The sequence below is a fragment of the Myxocyprinus asiaticus genome, chromosome 21 (assembly GCF_019703515.2).
Source record: "Myxocyprinus asiaticus isolate MX2 ecotype Aquarium Trade chromosome 21, UBuf_Myxa_2, whole genome shotgun sequence".
Lineage (NCBI taxonomy): Eukaryota > Metazoa > Chordata > Actinopteri > Cypriniformes > Catostomidae > Myxocyprinus > Myxocyprinus asiaticus.
The window spans coordinates 47442827-47470765 of NC_059364.1; the positions used below are offsets into that span (position 1 = coordinate 47442827).

Sequence of the window (27939 nt, forward strand, 5' to 3'; positions counted from 1 at the left end):
CACCGCAATATTGAGGGAAGCCCGGTTGTTGCACATGCATGTCAGAGAGCAGAGCATTACCAGCATGAGCTGGTACTGTTACACTCACATGAAAGCTTTAATCGCACCGTGAAAATATTGCAGTGCAGATGAGAAGCCTTTAACTGAATGCAAGATTATCATTAAATCTCTTCATTAAATATTATTGTAATGAACTGGCCATGGAGACAGTGTTAGGATCCATGTGCTGGAAGTTTTAGAACACAAGCGAACAATCCAAATCGGCAGGCAAATAGAGACAATCGTTATGCAGGCGGTATAATCCAATAAACCAAAAAGACAGTCCAACAAGGCAAACAAAACAAAGGGGTATCCAAAAAGCAGAAAATCCAGGAATCAGGCAAAAGGTCATAACAAATAAACAATCAGCAATGGCAAAATGCTTGGTAAGGCAGGGTAAGCTGGCAATAATTCGTAACGTGACAGCGGAAACAGCATGGTACTTATATAGTTCAGACAGGAGGTAACCAATGAAGAAATGGTACAGAGTTAGTATTCGGGAGAGGGCTCCCTCTGGTGGTTGGTAGGAGGGGTAACAACCTCGGATGTTACAGAACCCCCCCCCCTTCTACGAACAACTCCTGGTGTTCTTCTGCTGGGACCTCCCCTTGGTCGTGGCGCTGAACGATGTGCATGATGAAATTCTTGGATCAGGGACGGGTCCAATATGTCCTTGGCAGCTACCCATAATCTCTCCTCTGGTCCGTAACCCTCCCAGTCCACCAAGTATCATCTGGCTCCCTCGTCATCTTGAGTCCATGATCTCTCTGACCATATACGCTGGGCCTCCATCTACCTCCAGTGGAGGTGGAGGCTCAGAATCCGTGGTTCCAGAGCCAGACGCCGGGTGGACGGGTTTCAGCAAGGACGCATGGAAGGAAGGAGAGATATGGTAATTAGCAGGAAACTCTAAACGGTAAGTAACTGGGTTTATTTTATGGATAATTCTGAAAAGACCCACATACCTTGGACTGAGCTTCCTGCAGGGTAGCCGCAACTTGAGATCCCTTGTGGACAACCAGACCCAGGCTGATAGTTGGGATGGGGACACCTCCGCTGGTCAGCCTGGAAATGTTGAGCTCTGACAGCTCGCTGTAACCGGACATGTGCGCTGTCCCAGACCCTCTCACTTCGCTTTATCCAATCGTCCACCGCTGGCACTGTAGAAGGTTCTCCTGACCAAGGGAACATCGGGGGTTGGTAGCCCAGCACGCATTGGAAGGGGGTTAGACCCATAGAAGTATGGGTGTGGGAGTTGTGCATATTCGGCCCAGGGCAGGAAGTCGCTCCATTTCTCCAGTTCACGGCTACAATAGCTAAAAGACCCTAAAGAGTTGGTGGAATAAAGCATTAGTGGTTTCCATGGCAGTGGGTAAACCCTTGAGAGGGACAAGTCTACATGATTTGGAAAATCAGTCAATGATTACCAGAATGGTAGTGTATCCATGGGAGTTTGGCAGTCGATGGACAGGTGAGACCATGGAACTCACATTTCTCTGCCTTGACGAATAGTTGATGTTCTTGGAGATGTGACAAGACTGTCTTGACCTGCTGGATATGTTGTTCCATGTTTTGGGAATAGATGAGGATGTCGTCAATGTAAGCCACCACACAATGATTCAGTAAGTCTCTGAAAATCCCGTTGATGAAAGACTGAAAAATCGAGGGGGTGTTAGCAAGTCCATACGGCATGACCAAATATTCATAGTGCCCCCTGGTGGTGATGAATGCAGTCTTCATCATCCCTTTCTCGGATCCTGATGAGGTTATAAGCACTTCTTAGATCCAGTTTGGTATAGATCTTGGCTTCATGGAGTTGTTCAAGGATGGAGGGGATAAGTGGCAATGGGTAACAATGTTTAGGGGCAGTGGTAGCTCAGCAGTTAAGGCTCTGGGTTACTGATCAGAAGGTCAGGGGTTCAAGCCCCAGCACTGCCAAGATGCCACTGTTGGGCCCTTGAGCAAGGCCCTTGACCCTATCTGCTCCAGGGGTGCTGTATCATGGCTGACCCTGCACTCTGACCCCAGCCTAGCTGGGATATGTGAAAAAGAAGAATTTCACTGTATATGTGCAAATGTGTGATGAATAAAGAATATAATAATTATAAATTATAATTATTTTATGGTGACAGAGTTCAGGCCTCAATAGTCGAGGCAGCGACGTAGACCTCCATCCTTCTCCATGAAAAAGATTACTGCAGCAGCTGGGGAGGTGGAGGGACGGATGTAACCGGAGGCAAGGGCTTCCTCAATGTAACTCTCCATGGCGAGGGTCTCAGGGCGTGACAATGCATAGGCCTTGCTTCTCGGTGGAGCTGTATTAGACAGAAGTTCAATGGCATAGTCCCATGGATGAGGAAGTTGTGTAGCTTTAATCTTGCTAAACACTTCACTGAACTCTGCATACTTCTTGGGAATCATGGTCTCCTTCTGTGATTTAGGGCTCTCTACACTGGTGATAAAGCAAGGCCTGGAAACAGCAACATGAAAACAATGTTCATGACAGAAACTTGACCAATGTGTGAGCTCACCTTGGTTCCAGGATATCGATGGGTCATGAACGGCCAGCCAGGGATGACCCAGGATAAGAGCGTGATTGGGTGAGTTGATGACATATAGTGAAATATTTCCAACATGAAAGTCCAATCTTGAAGGTTATAGGAACAGTCTGTTGGGTTATGCCAGTACCAATAGGTGCATTATCCACAGTGGTGATGTTAAGCTTAGGAAACCATTCAATCCACTAATGCTGTAACACATCTTACATGATCACCAAGATCATGATCACTACAGGCAAGAGAAAATTATGAGAGTTGGATGATTTAATGTTCATAGTACTCACATGCTGCCTTGACTCAGGGAACCTTGATTTCTTATGTGGGCATGCAGCATTGAGATGACTTGGTGAACCACAGTAAAAGCAAAGGTTTTCGTTGCGTCATCGTTGACGTTCTTCCATGGAAACACGTGTAAGCAACATGCATGGGTTCGGGTGATACAGTGGATGTCTGAGACTGTACTGAGACTGTAGAATCCAGGGTGAAACATAACTGAGGCCGTGAAGCATTCTGAAGCAGGTTATCAATCTTGATGGCCATAGTGATATATTCAGAAAGATTCATACCTTCACCCTTGCAGTTCTGTCCTGAGTTTCAGGTTAAGCCCCTTGCGGAAAACAGTCCGAGCGCCATCATTCCACCCACTCTGAGCCGCTAGTGTCCTGAACAGAACTGCATAATCTGCTGCTGATCGATGACCCTGGCGTAGATTAAGTAGCTGAACAGAGATACCTTGACCGCCCTCTGGATACTCGAAGACTTCGTTGAACGAAGTAATCAAATGAAACCTGGATTTGAGTATCTTTATCCCAAACAGCGGCAGCCCAATCGAGAGCTTTGCCAGTAAGCAGTGACATCAAAAAAGAACATTTCCTGGCATCTTGATCAAATGATTCAGGCTGATTTTGAAAACAATACCTTACATTGTCATAAAAAACCCAGGCATTTTTCAGCAGAACCATCAAACTTATCAGGGAGAGCAAAGGTTACCGGGTTAGCATGGGGAGCTGGCAGTGAGTGAATGTATTGTGTCAAACATTCGTTGGCAGCTCGTAGTTTGTTCAGCTGGCAACAATCAATGGATAAATGCTTGGTAAGGCAGGGTAAGCTGGCAATACTTCATAACATGACATGACAGTGAAAACAGCATGGTATTTATATAGTTCAGACAGGAAGTAACCAATGAAGAAACGGTACAGAGTTAGTAGTCGGGAGAGGGTTCCCTCTGGTGGTTGGTAGGAGGGGTAACAACCTCGAATGTTACAATTATATTATCATTAAATAATCTCTATCACTTGGGCAGCCGCCGAAAAATCTTCAGTGGGAGAACCATGGCATTGTTCTTTCCCTGCTGTCCGCGACCCAGTCAGAATAGATTTGCGACCCACTTTTGGGTCGTGACCCACCAGTTGAGAATCACTGCATTAAGATACAATTTCATAGGTTAATAATGTTGAATAAGTGTATTAAAGAATTTATAACAAGTGAGGTAAAATGGCTCACTATTTGGCAGGTATTGCATGACAGTTTAGTAATTTTTATTTGAATAGCATTTTTCACAATTTATAGTGAAAAAAGACAGTAAACTTTTTTTATTCATTTTGTTCTAACTGCACATAAATGATTTATAATGCATTTATGCACAAATTATTTGTCATTAATGAACCACAATTACAAACACTTAAAGGGAACATAAATGTAAAGTGTTTTTTTTGGACCTCTTGGCCATTTGATTACCTAGCATTTTCAGTTGCACATATTTGCATTTATGTGTTAAAGCGGTCATGAAATGGAGAATAAATTGTCCTTGATATTAAGATATATATGAGGTAACTTTACTTTAAAAACATACTGTACATTTCAGATCTCAAAACTTCCTCCCCAGTCTAAAAATATAATTTATATTTGCCACCCTGCTGAAAAACATTGCTCATTTGTATTTACACATCCCACAACATGTGTCATTGCACCCTTGGCCCGCCCACTGGCGCAAAGTTGAAGTAAAGAGAGCAGGCCTTGTGTGGCTAACTATTCCTAACATAACACCTAAGGGAACCCATCTGGACTATTTTGAATTCTTTTGTATAGAAACATGAACTACACAGACTCTTTGACTGCTGCCATGTATCTTGGCACTTTTAAAAGATGCAGTCTACTCTGAAAGGGAGGAGTAATTCTCTTTCATTCAGTGGCTGCCTGTGTTGCTATAAGCACAAAGGCATCATGGACGCGTCCTTTTGCCCATCTGCTGTATTTTTAATTGTTGGTGTATGTAAACATAGGACGTCTTTGATGATGGACGTCTTTGATTGTTTCGGTGTGTTTCCGGCGATGTGTGCCTCAGTGCGCCTTCAGTATGTGTGTGCATAATTTCACCGTGCTTTGGACAATGATGTGTTCGTTTTTTTTTTTTTCGCTCTTGTCAGTGTCGATTGTTTGTGAACCGTCATAATACGATTCCAGCTTTGCAAAGTAACTGCTATTGAAGGATGGGGCAGTTAAAAACACTTCAAAAATGTAAGTAAACCATTTCATTCATGAGTATTTCAAATGTCATGACTGTTTGATAGTTTATGGAGTGTTAACAGTTATGCTTGAGATGAACAGTTTAATATATTCAGATACAATGTGTTGGATGTACATTATGTGTAAACACAGCAATTTTGTTTTATAATGTTGAGGGGCTTGTACATTCTCTTCCGATTGAGTTTGCTGAATTTGAGGGGTTGCATGATGTTAGCCAATCTTAACAGTGGGTGTTTACTGAGTGTTTCAGACAGAGGCAGGGGCGGATCTACCGGGGTGGCATAGGGTGGCAAATGCCACCCCAAGAAAAAGCATCGCCACCCCATCTGCCACCCCAACACAAGTTTCCAAATGTATTAAATAGAAATATAAGTATATTATAGTTGATGTTGACATTGTGTCGGGGTTTATTCATGTGAAACTGCCTAAACTCTCACCGAAATCACAGATGACTACAGACCCATAGCATGACTGATTACAGCAGCGACCAATCCTGTGATTGTTTATAGCAGCTGCTGTGGCCAATCACAACATCGACCAATCGCCTTCCTACTATTGCAGTTCAGTACAGTGTTTGGGCTCTCGCAGGTTGATGAGTGTAGAGACGAGGAGGGCGGGGCCGGGCTGGAATGACACACACGAGGGATAAAGGTGGCCGGGGACGACAGTTCGAGAGAGAGAGAATTACAAGCAGCTGCCTTGTGTGTGGTTATGTTTGTATGTTTTTGGTTAAGTTGTTCATTAAACTATTATTTATATTTTCAAGCCGGTTCTCGCCTCCTCCTTTCCCTAGAACCCCCTTACAATGAGTGTATTTCCTCAACAACAATGACCACATGAACAAATACATGGAAAAAAGGTAAAAGATTAATTTCTCAGTTGTTTGCAAGTATTCACTAAATGATTATTAGATACATCGCTGTCAGTTATGGGTTGAGACAGATGAGTCCTCAACACTTTTTGAAATAGTGTCATCTGGTATGTGTTGAATCCAGATTAAACTTCTCCAGTTCTGGAGTAGGAGTTTCTATTTCATCTGTGTGTGTTTTGACTGGCAGTCCGGCACTGTAATGTGTTATTTTGAATTTATAAGTGTTTGTTGCGGCTGTTATCAGTGTCGTTTAGTGTCAGCAGTTTTTCCACAGCTCACGCTCTTTTCCGTGTCCCCCATTTGGGATTGCCTTCTTGGCTGTATTGTTTGTGTGTATATAGAGAGTGTGTGTGTGTTGTCTTTTTTTCTCCCTCTCTCTTAATCGCTCTCAGTTGTGTGGTAACCAGGTGAGCTGATTGTTGATGGGGCGCATCATGTGTTGATCAAAACAGGTCATTTAAAACAATTTTTTACTGTGCATAACATAATTAATATTCATGAGTTTTGCAGAACTGTTTTTGCAGAACAATTTTCTGTACAGTTTACTTTTATTTAGACCTAACTTTGTGTTAATCTTCGCTTTCAAATGACTTATTCCAGCTGTTACAAAGGTAATAGGCCTACAGGACTTTATTAGCAGAATAACATGGGATATGCATGCATTTTCCATCCATGTGTATGTAAAGGTTCTAACAGGAAGGAAGCGGGAAGCGGGTTGGCAGTCCAGGTAAATCAGCTTTTATTCAAGCATTCAGCTTCACAGACAAAGTATAGGCTTTTCAGCTTCACGCAACACTAAACAGGCTTTCAAATACAGATGTGGCTTTTCAGCTTCATGCAACTCTCTCCCCCTCACTCGCGTTCTCGGCGGCCTTTTCAAGCCCATCTCCCTTGTCACTGTAATGATAAACAGGTGTTACGCATCATTAATCACCAGGTGATGGTTCTTACCGCTTCCTCTCTCCCCAGTGACAGACACATGACCACATCCCGCTCCACAGTGTACACTTAACAAAATAACAAATTTGGCCTGCATAAGGTGGTGATGTTTAGTCCAGATTGACGGTTCTATATGTGAAGCTTAGGAAATTGTTGATGTGTTTAATAGACAATGTTTTGGTGCTCTGGAGATATACAGTACATTTTGTTACCTAAAAATTTTTTTGGGGGGGGGTGGCCTGGGTAGCACTGCGAGTAAAGATGCTGACTACCACCCCTGGAGTCACGAGTTCAAATCCAGGGCGTGCTGAGTGACTCCAGCCAGGTCTCCTAAGCAACCAAATTGGCCCAGTTGCTAGGGAGGGTAGAGTCACATGGGGCAACCTCCTAGTGGTTGCTATAATGTGTGGTTCTCGCTCTCGGTGGGGCACGTGGTGAGTTGTGCACAAGGACTTAGAGCGCATTGGTATTTTTTTTTATGTTTCAAAATGGTTACTATGTGGTTCCTGTGGAAATGCAGTTGTATCGCAGTTTCATTGACATTTGTAATATGATAATGACTCCAATTAATGAACTAGTACTTGCTGCAATGAAGCTAGGTACCTTAATCCATAAGAACTATGCATGGCCACTTGCTTTGGTGTTGTCACCCCTCGTAGTCTGCATGCAACCCCCTTACCACCCCATCCAAACACTTTTAGATCCGCCCATGGCATAGGACAAAACACAGGGTGGAAAATTATCATATATATCTAAACTGTGACTGTTTTGGTGCAAAAAAACTTTTATAACATTACATTGGACCTCAGGGAAGAAAATAAAATTATTTAAAAAAAATTGCACTTCATCACCCCTTTAATAATAACTTGTTTGTGGATGAATGGAAATGAGTTGTAAGTTTTTTTATTTAGATTAAATTAAATTAATCATATAATAAATTAATTATTTATACAATTGAGCTAGTCATTGCAGATTTATTTAGACTCCGGTGTTTCCTTGTGAAATTTCCAAGGTGGTGTAGTTGGCTATATTTATTTTACATTTATTTACAAATAACTGTCTCACAACTGTCAAGTTCTCTAACCATCACTGCAATGCCACTTTCGTTCAAAATCAAAGAAACATACGGATTCTTGATAAAATTTGTTTAATTATTTATATTGTAAAACATCGTGTCAAATCAATTCTGCAATTTCTATACCACGTGCCGTACTTATAAAAGAGTCGCAAATATCTTTTAATGACTTGATTCAAGAAATCTGGCCTTGACTTCCTCCTTATGTACCTCTGTCACCGGCCAAAGATTCTGATATCAAATCATCAAATCAGTCATCAAGAGTTATTGTACTGTACTTCAGTTGTAAGAAACTTAGAAAGTTGGATAATTCACTCCAAAAGGAAGACACAATGACAGTGAAGGGTGACTAGGACTAACATGTCCTTTTGTGTTCCACAAAAGAAAAAGTCATACAGGTTTTGAACCACATTTACAAGAATCTTTACATTTTTGGATGAATTATACTTTAAAGTACAGAGTCTAACACAGAGGAAAATGTACACTCCTGGGCAAAAAAAATAAAAAAAATAAAAATAAATAAATAAATAAAATTGGGTGAAGCCCAAAATGGCAAAACATTAGGCTTTTAATGGTCTTAACCACAAATAATTGGTCAGGAAATTAGCAAGAATTGAACAAATAAATACAGTGACATAGTATGAGATTGTTTTACCTTGGATTTCTTTAAACGTTTAAGCCTTGTGGGTACACTTGCGGACAGCTTTTTACAGAAAAAAGAGACAATGTTGTTCCACTCAGTGTTGATGGCTTCAAACAGTTGATGTTTAGTTGAAAAAATGTTTCCCATTTAAATCTGGAATCTGACCAGGCCAAAACATGAGCTTGATGGACTTTTTCTCAAGCCACTTCTTGGTGGTCTTTGCAGTGTGGGCACGAGCATTGTCTTGTTGAAAAATAACATCTGATCATTCCTCTTTAGAAAACAGCTTTTCAGTTGTGGGAAGCAAGCCTTTCTGCAATATTCTTCTATACTCCAAAGCATTAAATGACTTTTCACGGTGAAGCAGCTCAAAAGGCTCCCCACACCATGACACCTCTTCCTCCATGCTTCACTGTGGTAGAGATGCATTCACTATTGTATTTCTCACCAGATCTTAGAAGACACCTCTCTGGAGCATCAATCATGCAACTCAAATCATGATTCATCACTCCACACAACTCTGCTGAACCACTCTGAATCAAACTTTCCATATTCTGCCAAAAACGTAATTCTGTCTTTGATGTTTTTCTGAGACAGCAATGGTTTATCAATGCATCTACTAGACACAAAACCTGCATTAGATAACCTTCTGGTTATTGTTCTTCTTGAAAGAGTCTTGTTTTCTGAGGTCTTGAATTCTGCTGACAGATTTTATAGGCTTTTTTCCTGTCTTTGAGAACTGTACATTTCAGCAGGTGGTCATCCCTACATGAAGAGGCTTTGGGCCTTTCAGATCCTTTCTTTCTAGGAACATCAGCTGTTATTTCAAGGAATTGACATATTCTCTGCCTTCAGGGTCTTGAAAACTTCAGAATAGATACAGTTGGCCTGACACAGACCAGCTATGCGTTTTCTGACAGCAACCCCTGCATGATATTTTGCTTTTTTTGGAGCAGATTTTCTCACTTCTTTACCATGGGACTCACAACACTGCATATTGTAGATCTCTCCCTGCTCTATCACTCCTGGTTCCATTTATGAGCTTGTTATCAGGCCTTTGATGGGCTGCAATCAGGTATATCAAACATTTTAACAAATATCATGATTTTATCTTTGCAAACAAGAAGTGAATTTCCCTCTTTAAAGCTTTTCCCCCCAAACAGTTTACTGTAGCAAAAGTTAACTAGCAGATGGTGGCTGTAACAATGCTGGCAAAGACAATGATGAAGACAATGAAGTGACAAACCCAAGTGCAGTTTATTTTTCAAACACGGAAACCCAAAACCCTGACTACAAACATGAACAGAACAAAACAAAACCATGAACTTGCTTGACTTAACAAAACAACAAGGTTACATTCACAATACCTGACACCAGACAATGGCAAACATGAGGGCTTAAATACAAGGACATAGGTAACAGGTAAACAAGACAACCAATCACAAGACTAAACTAAGAACAAGATAACAAGACTAAATGAACTTTAACCAATGAAAAGACAAGACTAATAACAAAGTAATCAAACAATGAACCAATGAAAATAAGACACATGTACAGGGGAAACACATGACAAGATCACATGAGGGAACAGGAAATCACATGACATGACAGGAACAGGAACTAAACTTGAAAATAAAAGACCTGAAAACAAGAACAAAACACATAAACATGACAGTGGCACAGATGTGCACCAGGAGCGCATTTGTTTAATTCTTGCTAATTTCCTGACCAATGATTTACTGTGGAGACCATTAAAAGCTTAATGTGTTGCCATTTTGGGCTTGGCCCGTTTTATTGTTTTTTGCCCTGGAGTGTATAGCATTGCATAAACACATAATTGTATCTATGTTTTCACTAGACTATTGATTTTACACTCTACAGTTTTCTTCATGGCAATTATGTAGGTTATTATATTTTTTTTACTAAATATCCCATCAACATACCTAGTTCACACTGGGCGTCCTTAGGGACAGTCATACATTTTCTCATAATTGAGCACTACTTACGTAAGTTACCAGCTTAAACAAACCCTAGAGGCCTCGAGATGAAATTGCCTTCTGAAAGGAATTGCCTACAACAATATTTATACTCATCTCTGGGCCAGAAACCTCAAGCAACTGAGGAAAACTATGCAGCTTTATAAGATTTAAGCACAACACAAGAACAGTAAGATCTCATTAAATGTTCATGCGGAGGAGTAAAAACTGTTAACATTTAAATGTTAAATGTAGGATTGATAAAACTATACATACAGATATACAGAGTTTGAAATGAACACCGGCCAACCCACTAAATACTGGGATTTCTTGCACTGTGGTGGGTACTTTTGCTCATCTAACTGTCACTGTGGCAGGCGACCTGTAAGATATCTCGAAGTGACATATGACAAGAAATGTCATAAAAAAAAGTGTGGGATTTGAAGAAACTCACTTGATTATATTTTGAAGAACAGACGAAAGAAAAGCAGTTGATGTGCATGTCTGATTGGCTGTGTTCAGAGGTTCAATGACACTCTGTTGCTCATGAGCCAACACATTCTCATGGTGAAATTGTAAGGATTTTTCTAAATTTGGCTAATTCTTATGATATTAAACAACTTTCACCACAGCCAATGACGACGCTGGACATCGTTTCAATATAATACGTGACATTTACTTGCTTCTGTCACATACAATCGCTTCCTATCACCTACTGATCGGTTAGGTTTAGATAAGGGGTTTGGGTAAGGGCATAATATTAATAAGCATCTCCTTAACGCCTTGTGTGCGGAACTCACACTTACTTCCGCATTAGACATCCAGACATTAGCACGTGATGAAATCGTCCGAATTCATACAAACGAAATCATACAAAATCATACTAAATAGCCAACACATAAAATATGTATGAATTTTCATGAAATCGGGTTGCATGAGCAGAGCATGAGCACTTCTCATGAACACGTGCATGCATAGAGTTCTCGCTCTTCTCTGTTTCAGTCATCTGAAAACAGCTTGCAAGAATAAATGGGTTCAAAACAGTGTTACTATGAATGCAAACTTTAATACAGTGAAAAAGACACTCTATTAGAATAACATAAATATATATAAATAAATAAAAATTGTCCAACATTCTTTCGAATGTCCATGTACTAAAATAAAATATTTGATGTCATGAGTGTACCTTCATTAACTATTACTATTATTTTGAATGGCCATGGAAAATGAAGCAATGTGATAACAATTTTACCTGGTCGCAAAAAGTAGTCCGTTAATTTACCAGATGAACTTTCACCTTTTACTGACCCTTTATGTTTCGCAGAGCTAATGTGTGCTTCTAAATCACTTGCACCTTTATTAGCAACTGACACATAAGTGCCAGCTTTACATGTCATACATTCTTCTTCCCACGGATCTCGACCTGGACGAAAGTGCGAATCTTATGTAAATTTGCACTTTCGTTTGGGCATTGTTTCCACTCAGTTGTCATTTGCTGCTACTGTCAAGCAACTGTTGGATGCCAAACACAACAGTGCTTCACATGTTCGCGGAGAGATTGACAGGCAGGAATTTGACCAATAGTTGCTGCAAGCCTCTTATAATCGACCAATTGGTGTGCGAGAAGGCGGGACTTACAAAGCAATGCAAATATGCGCGCGCACACACAATGAAGTATTAGACCAGATGCACATTATAATGCAACTAAAGTCGAATCCCGGACATTTTCGCAAATTTAGAAATCCCGGCCGGGTGCTTTTTAAGGTCCAAAAAAAGAGGACATGTCTGGGAAAAAGAGGACGTATGGTCACCCTAATTAATATAATTAATCACAGAAATGTAAGCTTAAGCGTAGTTCTAGGAGAAAGATCTTGGTATTCATCTATCAGGCATCTCATCCGATCACAATACAGCCTCCACTTTAAAAGCCTGCCTGCTGTCTCTCATTGTTCGCATACTTCTGTGTTTTCCCCCCACATCCCACCCCATCTCCACCAGTTTAGATCCCGTCCTGGGTGGGGGTAAGCGTCGCTCCTCTGCCATCATCGCCTCCGACAGCATCTGAGCGCTGAACCGTAGGACAGGGCTTACGCCAAATGATATAAGTATCTTTTTGTTTGTATTCATTCCAATAATCTCGAGTCTTTCTGATAGAACTGAAAGTCTCCATACACCAGCACAAATGTCCATATTTTATTGGCCAGTGAAACCAAATGGCAAGGCCTGTGTAATATGTATATTAGTGCTCCTCACTGTGTTTACCCTGAACACACTCACTGACGTCATCTGTCTTTTCTCAACATACTGTATTCAGGCCAGGTTTGCCATAAACAGACCGTTCTGTGCCTGAGCACAAACAGCCTCTGTGTCTGAAACCTTTCAGGGAAGTGAACTCCTGTTTATGTTCTGAAAAGCTCTGTGTATTAGTTAACATATCTGGTGTATGGATATATGATTAAATATAAACTTAAACATAAGCCTGTTATCTAACACATCTCTGTGATTTTAATATTAACACCTTAATAGTTCTCACTGCAGGTCATAGCACACTAACATAATCATCTTACTATTTTGGTATTCTATAGTCTATATTTACTACGCACAGAATTCAAATATTTAGTATGCATATTATCTGCTACATTTGCCAAAATGTGCAATATACAACAGTGCAAACTGATCCATTTTTTTATTAGATTGCCAAAAGTTCTGATTTTTTTGCCTAAAATTGTATTAAAAATAACATTTAATTTCCAATAGATGCCACAAGTGAGGTCTTGTAGCATACTGTTTGAAACGTTTTATCATTGGAATAATTCCTACTGGTAAACAATGGCGAAACAATAAACAAAAGTCAAAATACAATTATCTAAAGTCCTTTTCATATAATTTCCCTCATATTCTCTCTGAACTGAAACAGAGAAGCATTCTGACCTGTATATTTGTCATTACTCTCTATGAAAGCCCACCCTTCACTCTGACTTAAAGGTGTGCTTTTTTCCAGCATTAGATGAGAAGGTGTGACTTGAGACTTGCACTCACGTTGACCATTAAAATCCATGAAAGATGTCTTTGATATGCAAAGTTACAAATCATGATTATTGCCGAACACTTAATGATTACAGGGAAATATTATCATTAATCTTTTAAAACCAAAAAGACTAAGCGAGTAGCATTGGATAAAACACATTGTTTCTCTTGGCTCAACTTTATTAATATCTGTGAACTAAACTAACAAAGCTGATCTTCATTTAAAAGTTTAATACTTTAATATATATTCATTTTAGTGAAATATTTTGATAACAATTTGGATCATATTATATCATTAATTTATTGCAACCACGAAAGTTGCAGACAGCACAGGTGATGTGTGTTTGCAGAAAGCTCTGGGGTTTAGGGTGTGGTAAATGAAAAATGTTGGATAGCCAAATAAATGACAGTGCAGGTCAAAGGTGTTGCTTGCAGCTTTTGCTGTCTGTCTCAAAGGAAACGGCAAGGCCCTGCACATCCAGAGAACTGCGGGAGCCAAGCTGCAGGTGAAGTGTTGAAACAAGGGACATACTGTGAGCGTCTCCTTCACGTAGGGAATCAGGTTACGGGTGGGTGTGAGAGACTGATGGAATCATAGAGATTTTCAATTTTGTGCCTGGAGGGGGTGACAGGATTTTAAGAGGGCGAAGCAAATACAGGACTTGCTACATTTGTGTTGCTTTTAGGTATTACATTTTTTTGTTTTTCATTTCTCATTGTGGAAAAGAGATACCAGATTAACCCCTTAAACTCTTGTGGATTTTTGGGCTGCCGTCCGCAACTTTTCACACTCAAATTTAAAAGCTTACCATTCACACATACTATGGACTAATTGCAAAAAATGTGTCTCATTTTTCTGAGAACCGCCCAAAAAAAAAAAAAAAAAAAAAAAATGACTCCAATTATTCATAAATAACATTGTATGTGTTTCTAATCTTATGACAAACAAACAAAAAAAAAAAATTATTCCACTAGGTGGAAGAAAGCACTAGAAAATAATAATAATAATAATTATCTTATCGCTTTCCATCACAATATACAGATCTGAAATGTAGGTGGAGCTCTAACACATTTTTGCCTGCAAAGTTGTGCTCGTCCATAGACATTCAGTCTAATTTTTAGTTCAAGCACCACCCTTGTTATTTCATTGAATATCTTAGCCTCTGAGTGGACTAGAAGATATAAATGATGATATAAAACATAAATAGTTGAAAACATATTTTCTGATGATTTGTTTTGTATGATTTTCCTTCTGGATGGCATATTTTGTTCTGGACATCTAAGATATAACATTCGATTATTCGATTCGATTACACAGACAAGTAAACAATGGCTCATTTTTTAGAGACCTTCCTACAGTAAAAGCACATATAAAGTTTTTAGCTATTTGGGGCTTACAGCGGGAGTAATTGGACCATAAATGAGACGTTTGTATTTGATGATTTACACAAATCATATTTCACTTTGTGATTATTTTGAAAATATTTCGAACTGTGGTATTAGGGCAACATTAACTGTACAGTCACATTCCTGAGTGTGAGAGCTTTCATTTGATATATGAATTGTCCATTTTTGTGCTATGTGAAGCACTTTTATTTTTATATTAATATTTCTACCCCAATGTTTTGAGGCCTTATTTTGTTATTGTAAGTAACATAAAAGCAGAAGTGATGGTTATCTCTTAAAAGTTCAGATTCTGAGCTTTCAAAAGATACCTCATGTACCTGACTTACAGTATGTATATGGAGACTTTAATGTTTTAAGCGTAAACTTTAAGGCAAGAATTGAAACACCTGATTGATTATACAGAATAATTCAGAATAATCATATATACAAGTTTGCCCACTCGAAGTTGCACATGACCAACCCCTCAAGTTGTAATTATAAATGGTAAATTCTGAGATAATTTTTATACTCGAGTTTTTGAGATGGGAGGACACTTAAACTTTTAACATAGCGGATGAAAGTACAGTTTCTGTAGTGAACGACAGGTTTTATTCATTTTTTCTAAATAAAGCTCATTGATAGCGCTTGCTGTTTCGGTCAGATTAATTTATGTATCACCAACCATTTGATGCATGTTGTAAATTTTTATACCATGAAAATAGCTTGTATTTGACCAAAATTCCATTATCGTCAGTAATGTGTATTATGGAGTCAAAATAAAAGTTCCTCAAGAAATATGTATAAATAAACCTGGTGTCATCGATGTTTCATGTTCTTTCCGACAACAAAGCACTTGAACACGGTCTACTAATGCTGCGTTCCATTCAAGTCGGATGTGGGATATTCCTACTTGATATCTCCGATCTCCAACCATAAATGCATTACATTGCCTGATATTCGGAAGATGACATTTAAGGAAACAAAACTGCAATGCTCTCTTTAGTTTAGCAGGGGGTTCAACTAAAACCAGAGACATCTCCTAGCAACCCAATTGATAAACAATGCTGCAGCGCTAGCATTTGTGCTACAGGTGTATGATTGTCAAAAGAGAGTTTAATTTACCATGTTTTATACATCTGTTTCTGCAGGCGTTTGTTTAATATCATGTTATGTGGAAACTTGAACTCATTTATCGATACTACTTAATAAAGTGAATGTTTATCACTTACTTTGTATATCTCCCTGGGTGCCGAAATGTTTGTTTGACGTCATGCACCTGCATCTCGGTGAAATAGGAGTTGAAAATTTCCGCACATGCTTCCAAGTTGGAATTACAACTCCATTGCACTTTTCCTAGTAAGAAGATGGTACATCCGACTTTCCGAGTTGAATGGAACGCAGCATAATTACCACTTGGGAAATAGGATAATTCCGAAGGCACATGAAGGCAGCATATGTTGGCAGTTTTTAAAGGGCAAAGAGTAGATTGGAAAAACATTTTCAGTCTAGGCAATTTCTTTAATACAAATGAAGCAATTCTGAGCTACATTAGTTTATTCACACAGCATCAATGACACATTTCAGAAATAAGTCACATTCCTTAACACTGACTGAACAAATTTTATCTCAGAATTTCACGCTGCTTTTGCACTGCCTATAGATTCACACCTTAAGACTTTGTCACTTTGTTGTGTTACAGCAAACACTGAAAAAAGTAACCTACTATTGGTACTTACAATAAAAATCAGTTTTGTTGGTGTAACATAATTTGTCAGGTAAATTTAGTCTTAACATTTTTGAATTAAATAAAAACAGTCAATTTAGATGTTACCACGTGAAGCACATTTTATACAAAAGTTTCAAGATTATACTATCCTTTCCATAAATCAGAATTTTAAAATAATAATAATAGTAGATAGTAACAAAAATCTCAAATAATAAGTTTGGAAAACTCTCTATCAGTGTCATCTTGACTGGACTTTTGTTAATTCCTCTTGGCAAAATTTAAAAAACTCAGTCAAGTTGATGCTAATTGTTTGTGCACAGAGGTCATTCATGCCATTAAAATAAGTTCTGTGGCCTAATGTATAAAACTTTTTTTTAAATATTCATGATGTCACCTGCATAAAAATTGACTAGCAATTTTCAATACATTTTTGCTCCGCCATTATTTATGCCAACAGATTCAAAGCGAAAAAGAATAACTTCTCTGAGTGTGAGATGTAATTGCTGCAGTTCGAGATGGAGGCCTAAAAAATGAAGAAAAAGAAAAAACACTGCACATACTGTAGATGCAGTATTGGAATGACTGGTTGTGGTCAGGGGAACAATGACCACTCTCTTTGTGATGCAAGGGTGACTGCAAACATAAGGGAGACTGAAATAAGTGGTTTTGTGTCAGAGTGCGAGGGTGATACAGATGTCCACCCTAGTGGTCCAGGAGCGGCACATTTGGCTCAACCTGGTCGAGTCAAGGGAGGCTGACAAGGTACGATTCCTTGACGCCCCCATCTCCCAGGTTGGCCTATTTGGTGACACCGTCGGAGACTTTGCCTGACAGTTTTCGACGGTGAGGAAGTAGACGGAGGTCATCCAACATATCCTGCCCAGGCGTGGCTCAACATACCACACCCCGTCTGCTCGTTGTCAAGGGCGTCCCCCTACGGCAACAACACCAGCTCTGCCACAGCCCGCCCCAGCAAGCCGGCCCCGGCATGGAGCCGCCCGCAGGAAGCAGACGCCACCCGTCTCACGGCCGGCTGCCAAGAACCCAAGGATGGCTTCAAAGCATCCCTGAGACGGGCAGCCCAGGAAGTCGGAGACCCGCTACACAGGAGCTGGTAAGAGCACCACTCCTTCCCCCGGTGGAGGGCCGGGCAGAGAATCCTTGTTTACCTTTTCTTATCATTTCGCCGCATGCCCAAAGGGCTGCGGTACCCACATTTTCAAGAAAAGAGCGGTTTCCTCACTTCCTGGGTCACACAGTCGCCGTACATGGCCGTCGTTATCATGACCGCCGGGCACCATTTCTTTTTGGAAGGTACGGCGCCTCGGAGGCGGCCTCCCGCCCCCACATGCCCAGCTGTGGCACAATCCCACCCTCGACACGATAGTCAAGACAGGACACAAGGACAATTCCACTTCTCCCCCGTCCCAGACCGCTCATATGGTGGGTGTAAGGAGCTAGGTAAGTGCTTCGATGTCCCTGGACCCAGCCTGGCCATGATTGCCCCGTCGTGAGGCCTCACCCACCGGTATGTCCGACGCGATTGTCCCCATGGTCCCCCTCGCTTGGAGCTTGGGGGCATGGCTCGCACTCCCCAACCCGTCGCTGTGGCTGATCAGGACCGTCCGACTCGGCTACGTGATTCAGTTCGCCAGGCGCCCGCCCAGGTTCAACGGCATCTGCTTCACTTCGGTGAAAGGCGAGAACGCCGCTGCCTTGCACGCGGAGATCATGTCCCTTCTATGGAAGGACACGATAGAGCCTGTTCCTCCAGCCGAGATGAGAAAGGGGTTTTACAGCCCCTACTTCATCATACCCAAAAAAGGCGGGTTGTGGCCAATCTTGGACCTGTAAGTTCTGAACCGGGCCTTGCACAGACTCCCGTTCAAGATGCTGACACAAAAACGCATTTTGGCGAGTGTCCGGCATCAAGATTGGTTCACAGCGGTAGACCTGAAGGACACATACTTCCAAGTCTCAGTTCTACCTCGACACAGACCCTTCCTGCGGTTTGCTTTCGAGGGCCGGGCGTACCAGTACAAGGTCCTCCCCTTCGGTCTGTCCCTTCACGAAGGTCGCAGAGGCAGCCCTTGCCCTGTTAAGGGAAGTGGGCGTTCGCATCCTCAACTATCTTGATGACTGCACGACTTGATCATCAGGTTCCTGAGAGGCGCTAGGAGGTTAAACCCCCCCAGATCGCATCTCATCCCTTCGTGGGACCTCTCTGTGGTCCTTCGGGGCCTACGGGGAGCTCCATTTTAGCCCCTGGATTCAGTGGAGCTAAAGGCACTCTCTCTGAAGACTGCCCTCTTGACTGCGCTCGCTTCCATCAAGAGGGTAGGGGACCTGCAGGCGTCCTCTGTCAGTGAAATGTGCCTGGAGTTCGTTCTGGGTTACTCTCATGTGATCCTGAGACCCCAACCGGGCTATGTGCCCAAAGTTCCCACGACCCCGTTTAGGGATCAGGTGGTGAACCTGCAAGCCCTGCCCCAGGAGGAGGCAGATCCAGCCTTGGCATTGCTGTGTCCGGTGTGTGCTTAGCGCATCTATTTGGATCACATGCAGAGCTTTAGGAGCTCCAAGCAGCTCTTTGTCTGCTTGGGTTGACAGCGGAAAGGGAGCACTGTCTCCAAACAGAGGATTGTCCACTGGGTCATTGATGCCATCGCTATGGCATATCACGCCCAGGACGTGCCGCCCCCTTTGTGGCTACGAACCCAATCTACTAGGAGTGTGGCGGCCTCCTGGGCTCTGACCAATGGCACCTCTTTAGCAGACATCTGCAGAGCAGCGGGCTGGGCAACACCCAACACATTTGCGAGATTCTATAATCTCCAGGTTGAGCCGGTCTCGTCCTGTGTGTTGTCAGGTACGAACAGGTAAGTTCCGGGACAGCTGGCCGGGAGTATCGCTTGTGCATAGTGCCTTTTCCCTCCCCTGAGATGGAGACGTGTGCTTTTTACCCCCAGTCGTGTTCATGAAGTCGTGGACCCTGGATGTCCTTCCTCCTTAGCCCTGTGGCAGGTGAGTTTACAGAGAAACTCGCTGCTGGCCCAGTACGTGTGATAACTAGGCCCTGTACTGGGGTAGGTGCTCCACATGCGCTGGTTGCCCATACATAACCCCGTGTGATGTATCTTCCGCAAAAAAGTTTCCCTGTTGGTAAACTGCATCTTCCTTGGGCAGAGGTCTCTCTGCCTCAGTCACCATGTTTATAGAACTCCTCCCCCCTTGGGTAGGACCTACCATGGGACTTCTCCACATGAGATGCTTCCGACAAGACTCGGTAAGACCATGTGATGTATTTCCACACAAATGCTCCCCCTCCGGGCGGGGTGTGGTCTCTGTGGTGTCCTCCCCTCGGAGGGACACCCCTGACGAACTGACCCTATATGGCCCCCAGCTGAATGATTTGTTCCTTTTGGGGAGAAAAAAGAGAAGAGGCCACGGCTGGGTCAGCCGGTCCCTAATTTTAGACAGTCGACTTGTCCCTGAGGTGCAGGGGACCGTTTGACGCCTGTAAGAGCGTTGGGGGAGGTTACGTGATGGCCGGGTGCATTGGCTACGAGGCACGCAGATGTCTGCCCATCTCGCACCACCAGTCAACGTAACACAGCTCAGTTAGTCGTGGCGTTTTGTATAGGGACCCATAGTGTCACTACATCGACACAACGTCGAGTGAGTGACAGAAGGAGAACGTCTCAGTGGAGGGAATGAGACATTGTGTCCCTCCTGCCACAACACTGGACTACCTGCTGAAATGGCCGGGACCTTGTCTCGGCTCGTCAGCACAAAACCTGAATGAGTGGTTGCAAGCCAGCTCCTTTTATACCCGTATGTCCGGGGGAGTGGCATGCAAATTCCACTCGGCAATTCCCATTGGCCTTTTCTCAAAGATCAGAGGTGTTTGGGGCTCCCAAGGGCGACCCCTAGTGTCACTACATCGACACAACATCACGTTCCCTCCGTCAGGGAACGGAGGTTACGACAGTAACCGAGACGTTTGTTTACATAATGCCACTGTTGTTTTTTACACACACACACACAAATTTCTCAATACACACATACAAAACACACTCTGACATCCATACTAACACACCCACACAATTTTAGCTGCATCATTTATTCAATCGGCCTGCAGTGCTCTATAATACAGCAAACAGAAAATAGGAAAAAAGCATGTATTTGCTTCATAGGCTAAACATGAGAAAAATGGCGCTATCTGGTGGAAAATATAAAAAAAAATTAATTCTGAAGCCAGAGCTCCAGAATGAAAGCATAATATCATAGAATTCATTATTTTATGATTTAATGGCACTGGGATTAAATATTGCAGTTTTAACGGGTTTCAATGGGGACATTTAAGGTCCTGAGTGTAACTATTTTGTGTACACAGTGTATATAGATGTATTATAGGAACTGAGGTTGAAATATCAAAATTCCCCAAAAAATACACACCTTTGGCAAAATGTATGCACACACACACACACACACACACACACACACACACACATTTACAAAATAAATTTTTACTATAGAAAGTTTGAAATTGCAAAATGTTTACTCTGATTCTTCTGTTTTGTACTCTAACTGAATTTTCAGAATTATGCAGTTAATTTCTGTTTCTTGATGTTCATTTTCTTGACATTATTATACATTTACTTTGAGTTATACTTTTTTTATGTTTGAAATAAATTATTGGTAGAAAAATGCTTATTCAGTGTCTTCTCTTTGTAACCATGGCCAGGTTTGATTGCAAGCATAATGACATTAACTGCAAAAACTTTAAATTTAAAAATGCCAAATTCCTGACAAATAATATTTTGATAATGTCTAAATATATATCCAAATGCATATCTTGTGATATAATATGCAATTAGGCTAGAACAAGCCATTAAACTACACAATAGATGGCTACAGCCATCTACTGGCTGTTACTGTTATGACTATTTATAAGTCATGTTATTTATAGTTTGATCACCAGATGACAGCAATCTGCCTCCAATTTATGTCACAAGTGAATCGGTGAATTGTTTATTTAAACTGGTTGATTTATATGAATCGTTTTTACAAACCAATTATCTAAAATGAAGTGAAATGAAGAATGTAGTGTCAACACTACATATAAGTGGATTGGTAACTGGTGAATTGTTTGCTTAAACTGGTTCACTAAAGGTGCGGTCATATTTACTTTTACAATATGAAATTCCATGGACAAAAAAGGCGAGGGCGGATGTTGAGAGTGTGTGAAACTAATTGCCAAGCAGCCTCTTTTTAATGTTGCACTTTATACTCTGGGAGAGTGAGGTTAAAATGAAACTCACCACTAAAATTATATCCTTGTCCATTGTGAATATTCAGTGTAGCCGTGTGTGAAGTACCGTCATACAGTCCCCAAGTCCTCCCATTTATTTCTGCTCCAGTGGCTGGTCATCCCCACTCGGACTCAAGCTCAAAACACTTGTCCTGACAAACAAGGCAATGGATGGACCTGAACTTCCCTATATCCAGTACATCCTAAAATGAAGGACCACAACACAAACTCTTCATCAGTCTACCACAGAAAACCTAGTCAAATCTTGTAGCTCCTACTACTCACTAAATGTGAGAACAGTAAAAGTTCTCCCAATCTTCTGGCACAGACTAAAGAAACAAATCATCCAACAATGCAAAGACTATGAAATTTTGTTTTCTAAATGTCAGTTCCTTCTGATGATGGTTTTCTTTTGTAGCATGTGGTATCGATGGGAAAAAATGACCACACTGAGGATCAACAATAAAGATCTCATATTTTCCAGAGACAATGTGTGCATTTTTCATGCACTTTAAATGTTCGATTTTGGACTAAAGCAGTTATTAGTCTTTGTAAAATGTCATATAAACGCTTTAGTCTGACTGAAATCGTACCAGTCCGATTTTTGCAAAATCAAACTAACAGACATAAATAATGTGTGCTTCATCCAGCATGTATACACATTATTCAGATCACATCTGTTATGTGCCTGCTCCGAAAAACAGAGGTTCCGTGTATTTAACGCGGAAGTCAAACACAACACAAAGTAGAGATCAGCAGTCTGTAAGCCATTCAGACCTGTGACACTATATGTCCTGACCTGTCTGTATTCTGTCCATAGAATAATCCTCTTATCTGTCTGCCATAGTAACATCTTTGCAGTTGCATCAAATGTCTTCATTTAAAAACATGTATAAAAAATCTTTTCATGATTTTATGTGGACTATTTTCACAAATTCCCCCTTACAAAAATCGAGAGTTCTGGCAAACTTTCCGCAACTATTTTGTGGACTATTTTCGCAAATTCCCCCTTTCAAAAATTGAGAGTTCTGGCAAACTTGCCACAAATTCTGCACTCATTATTTTTACATGCAAATGAGTTTTGCAACAAACTCTTCATTGTCAGCAAAGGTTTTCTACAGGTTCACCTCTACCGGTGAAGAGCTGCTAATGTCTGGCAAACATTTGCGGTGAATCGCAAGCCCATTTGCATGTGAAAATAATGAGTGGGAAATTTGCGGCAAGTTTGTCAGAACTCAAAATGTTTTGTAAGGGCCATCATAAAATACAATAAAAGAGCGTAACAGGTGCATACTATGGCCACGGTTAACTAGGTAAGGTTATGCTATGTATGTTGTGTATAGAATGTAAACATTACAAATTACACATTATCTACTGCATATATCTTTTAACTATCATCGGATGGTTATAACAGCTTCTTTTACTTATCTGATGTGGATTCCATTGGTAAAATAAGGCAGAAAGCATGATATTCATTGAAAATGCATGGGAGAAGGAATCCAGCGTCAACTGTGATGTTGACAAAGGTACTTGCGGACTTGGAGGATCTCGCTGTAATACGTCGATCGATTATGACGATGGAAAAAAAATTCTCTGAGCTAGTCACAAGAGTGACAGATGTTGAAAAACTAATCGATTATTTGGAGTCATCAGAGAGGGAATTAGCCACTAATCCGCCCGCGACCAAAGTTGATTTGGAATGTGTTCTTGAAAAGCTTGAAGATCTTGAGAATAGAAACCGCAGGAATAACATTCGAATTGTTGGAATTCCTGAGCATGAGGAGGGCAGAGATATGGTGAAATTCCTAGACGAGCTTTTCCCGAGTCTGCTCGACATAACAGGCCACAAGCTGGAAATCGAGCAAGCTCACAGAGTCCCAGCTCACAGATCTGTTGAGGGAGAAAGGCCCCGATCGATTCTGGCCAAATTTTTGAGATCATCCGATAAATATCTCGTGTTGTGCCAGGTGAGGAGCAAAGGAAAGCATTCTTGGAAGAATTACAATATTTTCTTGTGTCCGGACTTTGCGAACTTGGCGAGAGAAACACGGTCGGTTTAAGGAATGCAAGAAACTCTTACATCAGTTTCCAGCCAGACTGAGAATAAACACCAAGGACGGCAGCGAAGTAATGTCCCAATCAGTCAATGTCTTTTATTGAAACAATGGGTGAGTAACCATTGGGTGTTTTTCTTGTGAGTGGATTGACTCACTGTACATACTCTGGCTTTCGGAGGAAGCTGGGCGCCATTTTTATTTCCTTTTGCGTTGGCTCCGCCGAACGGCTGGAGTTTGTTTTGTTTTGTGGATTAACACTTTTCCTTAAAGAAACTTTTGCATTGACAGAAGATCACTTTTACAATGAACGGATGACAGCAAAATATCTACATGCCCACACAAAGGATGTCTTTAATAAAGTTGGCAGACTGTGTAAATCATGGGATATACTTTTATGCGGCCTCCGAGTGAATTGACTCTTGACTATCCGAGGAACCGGGATGCGTGTTTCATTTCCTTTTGTGCTGGTTTTGTGTTGGTATGAGTGTACTATCTCTCTCCACGTGGAATGTGAATGGGTTGGGGCACCCCATGAAAAGAAGAAAGGTTTTATCTTTTCTTAAACGTAAGAAATATGATAGTGTTTCTTCAAGAAACACATCTTTCCCCGCAGGAAGCTGAAAAATTTGGGAAGATATGGGGTGGACATGTTTTCTTTAGTGTTGGCTCAAGTAAGAGCAAGGGAGTCATTATATTGGTAAATAAACATTTACAATTCAAATTTCTCAAACAGTTTAATGATAAATTAAGAAGAGTCATTATTGTTTTAGCAGAAATTCAGGGGCAAAGTCTGATTTTGGCTAATATCTACGCACCTAACTCTGATAATCAGTGCTTTTTTATAGATCTTGAAGGGATGCTGCAAGCCGCTGGCACCCCTCATGATATAATTTTAGGAGGAGACTTTAATCTTTTGATGGACTCAGTCCTTGATCATAGTGAAGCAAAAGTGTGTAAGCCCCCTAGAGCAACATTGACACTTCACAGGATGTGTAAAAATCTTGGTCTTACAGATATTTGGAGACTTTTGAACCCATCTGGTAGAGACTATAAATTTTTTTCATCAGTCCATATGATTTATTCTAGAATAGATTTTTTTTATATCCAAATCCCTCATTTCATCTGTTGTTGATTGCTCAATTGGAAACATTTTAGACTCGGATCACACCCTGGTGTGTTTAGAGGTGTTGCCACATATAGAGAAAAATAAATCATATAGTTGGTGCCTTAATGTATCCCTTTTGCAAAATCCTGATCTCCAACAAATGTTAAAGACTGAAATCAGTGTTAATATGGAAACCAACTGTTCCTCGTTATCCTCTGTGGGCATGGCTTGGGAGGCACCAAAGGGGGTTCTTAGGGGTCGGATCATACAGTAAGCCTCATTCATCAAAAAATCCAAAGCACAAGAACACAAGGAGTTGGAAGGAAATATTAAAAGTGCAGAGGCAGAGCTGAAGCGCCGTATGTCATCTGATGGCCTCAGAGAATTGACCCGATTGAAATACAGATATAATACTATTTTGTCGCAGAAAGTGGAGTTTTGGTTATTCAGGGCAAAACAGTCATACTTTGAGTCGGGGGACAAAGCAGGGAAGCTTTTGGCTAGATATACAGTGCATCCGGAAAGTATTCACTCAAAAAGACTTGAGGCTGAAATTGGTGCCAAAGGTGCTTCAACAAAGTACTGTATTGAGCAAAGGCTGTGAATACTTCTGTACATGTGATTTTTTTTTCCGTTTTTTATTTTTAATAAATGTGCAAAGATTTCAAACAAACTTCTTTCACATTGTCATTATGGGGTATTGTTTGTAGAATTTTGAGGAAAATAATGAATTTAATCCATTTTGGAATAAGGCTGTAACATAACAAAATGTGGAAAAAGTGAAGCACTGTGAATACTTTCCGGATGCACTGTATAAAGCAGAGAGAGTCTTTTTCTACCATTCCCTCAGTGAAATCTGCTGGTGATGAAATTTTTACCTCAGCCATTGATATTAATAATGCCTTTAAAGAATTCTATCTTGATCTTTATAGTTCCATGTCTTCGTCTACTGATGAAGATATTTGAAACTTTGTGGAACCATTAGATTTTCCTAAACTGAAGACTGAGCGAAAAAACGCTCTTGATTCTGAGATAACCTTGGAGGAGTTACCTACTGGCAAGGCTCCGGGGCCAGATGGTTTTGCTGCAGAATTTTTTAGATCCTATGCTACAGAACTGGCTCCACTTTTGTTAGAAGTTTATACTGAATCATTAAAGAATGGAAAGCTTCCTCCAACCATGACGCAAGCCCAGATCAGTCTGATTCTTAAAAAGGACAAAGATCCAAGCGAGTGTAAAAGTTACCGTCCAATTTCCTTGATCCAACTAGATGTAAACATTTTGTTCAAAATTTTGGCTAACCGATTAAGTAAGGTTATGACATCTCTTATACATATAGATCAGGTGGGGTTTATTCGGGGCCGCAGCTCTTCTGATAACATCAGGCGTCTCATCAATATCATGTGGTCAGTAGCGAATGATCAGACTCCGGTCGCTGCCATCTCACTTGACGCCGAAAAGGCGTTTGATATGGTAGAATGGGATTATCTTTTTAAGATTTTGGAAATGTATGGGTTTGGGAGTACATTTATTGGTTGGATTAAGTTACTTTATAAACACCCTGTAGCAGCGGTACAAACAAATGGATTTGTAAGGCTGGCACCAGAATGTCTACAACCAAAAGGTGCCATTTCCATCTAAAAGTCAAAGAACTCTGCGAGAATCAATGTCATAGAACTCTCTCACAAAAGCTGAAATCTACACCTGAATATCACCACGTGTGATTAAGTGCAAATCGCCTTTTGCTGAAATCTACACCTGAATATCACCACAGTGTGATAAATTGCAAATCACCTTGCTGCCCCCCCTTCTCTCTCCCCTTCTCCCCTTCAACAGCTCTGGACCAACACAAAGACATAAGATTTATATGTAAAAAATATAACAAATAACATGAAAACAAAGAATGCAACTGTATGTGTTTGATATCATTTAAGAGGTCTCTGTGCGACTGGTATAGTGGTCTCTTTCCCATGTTGATAAAACTAATGGTAACAAAGTTATAAGGTCTTTGCCAAATACTGCATAATTCTGGAGGTGGCTCCCCCTCCTTGACCTACAATTGAAATTATCTCCTGTATGTTAACAAGGTTAAACCCCAGGAAGTCAAGAACCCATTCACCCCCAAATCCTCATTGTTCAAAGGATAACACCATTTGGTACACAATGTTTATTCTGTCTAGATATTTAAGGAAAGTTGGCACGAAGCTCTTGGAATCTGTATACAGATCTCCCATGCTGTACCGCTGCATGTAGTTTTGTCAGGTATGTTTCTTTGACTTGTCTTTTATTTTTAGTAATGCTTGTTTATTCTGATCATGTGAAATTGGCTTTGATTTGAATTTCTGCAACAATGTTTTATATCCTACCTGACAAATAAATTGTTATTATTTGATTTATTCTGAATTCCTCTGAAATCATTACTGGAGCTTTAATATAGGAGGAAGCCATTTAAAGACTCTCAGTTTGAATTTAAACCACTCAGGACAACCAGGTAGGACAACCACCTAGGACAGCCGGGTAGGATTTGAATTTCAATAGACCAGGGTAGACCATACTGGAGCTTTAATATAGGAGAAACCACTCAGGACAACCGGGTAGGAGAAAGCCATTTAAAGACTCTGTCACTGCTCACCACCCGTCTTAGCAAGTTGTATGTACGTGACTAAGCGGCAATATCGTCTGGTTATGAGAAAAGCC

The 27939-nt window shown here is 40.9% G+C and overlaps 1 long non-coding RNA gene across 1 annotated transcript in view; it reads left to right on the forward strand.

Moving 5' to 3' along the window:
* The first annotated feature begins 4616 nt into the window (after window positions 1-4616).
* Window positions 4617-27939, forward strand: part of LOC127411767 (uncharacterized) — a 50570-nt gene continuing 27247 nt past the window's right edge. The window contains exon 1 of the long non-coding RNA XR_007892341.1: window positions 4617-5114. This is a non-coding gene — a long non-coding RNA (uncharacterized LOC127411767). The remainder of the gene's footprint in view (window positions 5115-27939) is intronic.